The sequence below is a fragment of the Nicotiana attenuata genome, unplaced genomic scaffold (genome assembly GCF_001879085.1).
Source record: "Nicotiana attenuata strain UT unplaced genomic scaffold, NIATTr2, whole genome shotgun sequence".
NCBI lineage: Eukaryota > Viridiplantae > Streptophyta > Magnoliopsida > Solanales > Solanaceae > Nicotiana > Nicotiana attenuata.
In genome coordinates, this window is record NW_017674204.1 from 97792 (window position 1) to 103694 (window position 5903).

Sequence of the window (5903 nt, forward strand, 5' to 3'; positions counted from 1 at the left end):
CCCAATGCCTAAATATGAATTTCTAAGCTTTCTTCCCAAAATTCCAAAAATCGACCCCGGGCCCGCTTGGTCAAAATACGAGGTTCGAACCAATTCCATGTTACCCATTCCCCCACGAGCCCAGATATACAATTTGTTTTTAAATTCGACCCCAAAACGAGGTCTAAATCAAAGAAAATCGAAAATCCCTAACTCTACCCTTTTCCCCCAATTTCAACCCTAGATTATATGATTTAGGTTTAGAAACTCATTAATTAATGAAGGAAGATGAAGGAAATGAGTGGGAATTTACTTACCTAAGAAGCTTTGGTGAAGAAGTGCTCAAAAATTCGCTCAAGAGCTGTGGAGAAAAAGAACTCGTGTGAAATATGGACTAAATCCCGTCATTGTTCTGTTTTGGGGTATTTAAAATCACTGGGCAAAATGCCCTATGCGATCGCGAAGAAGGTTATGCGATCGCATAGGGTAAGGGGAAGCTGGTCATTGCGATCGCGGGAAGGCTGCTGCGAACGCATAGAAGAAAAGACTGTGCATTCCAGGTTTGTACTTAATGAAACGCGAACGCGGAATAAGGATTGTGTTCGCATTGAAGGAACTGGCTAAGCTTATGCGATCGCGGATGCATAGAACAAATGTGGGGCACCTGAAGGATTACTCTATGCGATCGCAATGTTACCTATGCGATCGCATAGAACTGGATACCAGAACATCAAAACTGAAACTTCTGCAATTTTTCTAAGGCCAAAACCACTCCGAAACACTCCCGAGCCCTCGAGGCTCCTAACCAATCACACACACTAACTCAACGACATCCTACGAACTTAACCGTGCGATCAAATCGCCAAAAATAACATCAAAAACGAGGAATCAAACCTCAAAATCATCACTTTTTCATCAAACTTCATAAACTTTCATTTTTAGATATTTAGGTCCGAAACACGTCAAATGACGTCCGATTTCAACCAAATTTCACAGAAAGCGCTTAAACCACATATAAGACCTGTACCCCGCGCCAGAACCAAAATACGGGCCCGATACCAACACGTTCTAATCAATTTCCTTTTCAAATTTCCATATTAATTTCAAAAAAACAATTTCACAGAAAAATTCATTTCTCGGGCTCTCGACCTCGGAATTCGACTCCGGGCATATGCCCGAGTCTCATATTTTTCTACGGACCCTTCGGGACCGTCAAATCACGGGTCCGGGTCCGTTTACTCAAAATATTGACGAAAGTAACTTTAATCATATTAATATCAAAATTCATCAATTTTTACACAGAATTCATATTTAAGCTTTCCGGCTACGCGCCCGGACTGCGCACGCAAATCGAGGCAAGTAAAAATGAGGTTTTCAAGGCCTTGGAAGCACGAAATGAAAGAGAAAATAGGTGATGACCCTTTGGGTCGTCACAAGGAGGTCTTTGATGAGAAACTAATTCATCATCTGCTAAAATTCTCCCACTCGAGTTAACTGATCCTTGTACTTCTTGAACCATTATCTCAAATAAGGTTAGGTCTTGACCTACCTCTCCCTTCTTAGGGAACTCATCCTCTAAGAATGTGACATCTCATAATTCAAACTCAGTTACACTCCCACTGTCTTGCTTTCCCCTCGGGCCCAATTTGCCATATTTGTGAGAGGAATCATGTGTATAGGCAGCAGAACCCCAAGGTCTTAATACACTCAAGTCGGGTTGTCTTCAAGTCCATAACTCATGTGGAGTAGTAGTAACTGACTTTGTAGGCACTCGGTTAAGCACAAAGGTGGCAGTAAGCAACGCATCACCCCAGTAACTAATTGGGAGGTTAGCTTGTGCCATCATTGACCTAACCATTTCTAGGAGCATTTTATTTCTTCTCTACGCAACACCATTTTGTTGTGGAGTATTTGGTATAGTCAACTGATGAACTATTCCCTTTTCATCACATACATTATTAAACTGGGTTGATAAGTCACGATCAGTTCGAAGAACTTTTATCTTCTTGTTTAATTGATTTTCCACTAAGCTCATATAGTTTTTGAAGCAACTTATTGCTTTTGATTTGTGGGAAATTAAATAGACATAACTGAAACGGGTAAAGTCATCAATAAATGTGATGAAATAACTTGTTCCATGCCTAGCCCTAACATTCATAGGCCCACAGATGTTCAAATGGACTAATTGCAAAGGATACTCAGCTCTAGTCACCTGACCAAAAGGTTTTCTTGCAGATTTTTCAGCTAGACAATTTTCACAAGTAGACAATTTCACATGTTCAATGCTGGAAACCTAACCTTGTTTTGCTAACCTTTGCATTCTTTGTTGGCCAATATGACCAAGTCTAGCATGCCATATGTTTACATCACTATCATATTTATGTGAAGAAACAAACATAGAAAAACTAGCATTATTATTGATTGAATCATAATCCAAATCCATAATAATTAAACCTCCGGTCACATGACCAAAACCAAATAAAGTTGAACCAAAAGTCAACTTGGCAGAATTACAGTGACAAAACAAGTCAAATCCTAACTTAAGCAAAACTGAAACTGAAATAACATTCCGGCGAATTGTTGGTGCAAAGAGAACATCATGTAGTATTAGGTCTCGACCACCACGCAAGACTAACTTGCATGTACCGATCCCTTCAACAACAACTTTATTGTTGTTGCCTACATATATTCACTTTTCTCCACGTGGAACTGCCGAAATTCAACAAAGGCACTGCGTTCCCAGGCTATGTGGTCTGTTGCTCCCGAGTCTTTTTAGGAGGCTCAGAGCAATCTCTGGCATAGTGACCCATTTTGTCACAATTATAGCATTTCACTTTAGCAACTTTCACACGTTTGGGACGTCTGCTCTTGCCTTTTTCAGTCTTTGCTCTTTTAGTAGGCTGAGCTGGCTGAGCTTGAGGTGGCCCTTTCTTCTATCCCCAGTTCCTTTTCTTTAAATCACTCTTGGTTTTGGAGGTTGTTGCCATGTGCAACTCAGCTATTGGCTTTGCAGCCTCAAATCGTTCCTCCTCTAACTCAAGGTGTCTCCGGACATCTTCCAAAGTTGTGATTCTTTCATTATGGGTCAAATGCATTTTCATATGATCCCAAGAACTAGGTAAAGAGCGTATGACAGCTTGGATTTGTTGTTCATCAGTCAACACATGACCAGCATCTTTCAACTCCCCGATCATATTTGTCATTTGCCTCAGATGTGTTTTCATTGAATGTTCTAGGCGTTTCTTATATGAATCAAATTTGATCGTTAATTAAGGATCGCAGCCTTGCAGTGGAACAAGTTCCAAACCTTTTCCTCAAAGCATTCCAAAGATCCATAGCTCTTTGGTGATCCTTAAACTCCCTTAGAATGTCATCATCTAAGGTGCTCAACAACGTAATGCGAGCAATGGAGTTCTTTTTCTTCCAACTGTCATAGGCTTCACGCTCACGCCTATGCTGAGTAGTGTTGCCTTCCTCAGGCTCATTCATGACATTGTTAATGACCTCCTGAGCCTCTTGCTCCTCTAGCACATACTGGACTTTCAAGCTCCAGGTTTCATAGTTGTCACCATTGAGTTTCAACCCTTTGTTGAGCTCAGCAACAATATTTTTTGAAGTAGTAGTCATTTTGTTCTTCGTGAAGCGGAAGCAAAAACGGATGAACCGCGGCTGAAATTACTGGTCGGCGGTGGTTGTCACGGTGTGTTCGAGCAACCCCCAATTTCACAGTTTAAACCCTAGTTTAATTGTGGGAGAAGACTGAGCGTAGAAAAAATTACTGCTCAGAGTCTTATTTTAGTGTACACACTAAGTGTACTTATATAGGAAATATTAGGGTTAACTAATAACCCTATTGGCCCTTAGAGCACCCCTTGTGGGTGACCCAATATATCCTACAGTTATAATCAAAAATACTCTTAAAACCTAATGAATCACTCTTAAATCTTCACCATGAACAATATAACAAAGGATTGACATACTAGACGTAATAGGGCTATAGGTAACCGCATTTTCAAAATGCAGATAATAGCTTTTAAATAAAGGAAAGAAACTTTACATGCACCCATGAAATTAAAAGATTGATGGAAGTTTTATGTATGGAATAATTTGATTAATGGATTTAAATTAAGGAAAGGAAGTAACTCTCCTCCAAAAAGAATCAAGCAAAGATATTTGACTTAACTCCAAAAGCTAACTGTTCAAGAAGTGAGAATTACCCAAGCCGGGCGGGAATCTATAGAGATGGTGTCTTTATCTTATTTTTATGTAAAGGATATAGCGGGTAGACATATGGTGTACAGATGATTTGAACAAACTGGGGCAATGTGACCTGATCAGTCGGGTAATTAAGTGAAATGGCCGAGACTTCAGAGCCATAAGATCAGTACATTATACATATATATGGATGAGCAATAGGGAAGAAATCATATATAATAACTCAGAAATGTAATGCATTCGTCGAACTAATAGCACTATTCTTATGGCTATCCCTGTTGAAGTGAGTGAGTGTGTGTGTGTCAGAGGTGTAAAGTAGATTGTAATGTTGCATTTCAATGTACTTTAGGTTATAAGACAAATGATTGAGTCAACACTGAACGTATTTTATAAATTATTTTTTTCTTTTAAATTGAGTCAATACTGAATGAACAACTCAAGGAGTCGAAAGTCTTTAGATTCACATGATGAACTCTAAGTTATCCAATGATGAAATAAATGTTTGTTATTTGATTTTGACTTGGGTGTCAATCGTTCGATTCTGCTAGTTATTTTATAAAATTTATACTATATTAATTTTTTGATTATTTTATTTTATATAATTAAAATTAGACTTTTTGAACTATCCCAATTATCTCGGTTTCTCTATAGTATTGGTACGAATCGATTAACTTTTTAGTATTTTTTTTAAAACATTATGCAAGAATCGCTAGTCGAAGTTAGAATGCGATAAATGCATATCTGCATAGGACTTTAGATATTTTTATTTTTTTTGAAAGTGATGAATCAAAGGAACAACATGAAAGATGTTCAAAATAGAGATCCATCCCACTATTCTATGGTAACATAAAATAAATTAAGCAAAGATTAGAGAAATATAAATACAAGTAAAAAGATAGTAATCAAGTTGAGACTCAAGAATAGAGTTTATTTGAAGATTAATATCCAACAAGATAAATTTAAATCAAACGAGAAGAAAGATATCCAATATCTTGTGGCTTGCTACTGAAGGTCGTTGTAACACCTAGTGGCTTGCTACTCGAGATGTTGAAACTAATTTATAGCCTGTTTGGCCAATCTGGAAAAATCAATTTATTTTGAGAAACAATTTGTGTTTGACTAATTAATTTGAAAAGCACTTCTAAGCAGCAATTAGTGTTTGACCAAGCTTTTAAAAAGTGCTTCTAAGTGTATTTTTCTCAAAAGCGCTTCTTAAAAATGTGATTCGGGAAAGAAGCTAATTTTTTTTTTGCTTCTCCAAAACTATTTGTGCTTCTACTCAAAAGCACTTTTTTCTTCTAAAAGCATGGTCAAACACTTTAACTTTCAAAAAAAATTTAAAAAAAGTACTTTTCAGCTTGGAGAAGCTTGGCCAAACAGGCTATTAACTTCAATATAAGTAGTAAAATAAATTTGAAAGTTGGAGCTTTGGGTATTAATTACTTGGTCACATATATCCATTTCAATGTGTGTGTGTGTCAAGACTAAAGTAGATTGCCATGTTGCATTTCAATGTACTTTTGGGTAAAAGACAAATGATTGAGTCAACACTGAACGTATTTATAAATTAACTTCTTTTTTTTTTCGAAAGATTGAGTCAATCTTGAACGAAGAATTCAGGAGCCGAAAGTCTTTAGACTCACAAGATGAACTCACTAAGTTATCCAAAGATGATTTTAGTATTAATTAGTTGATTTTGACATTAGTTA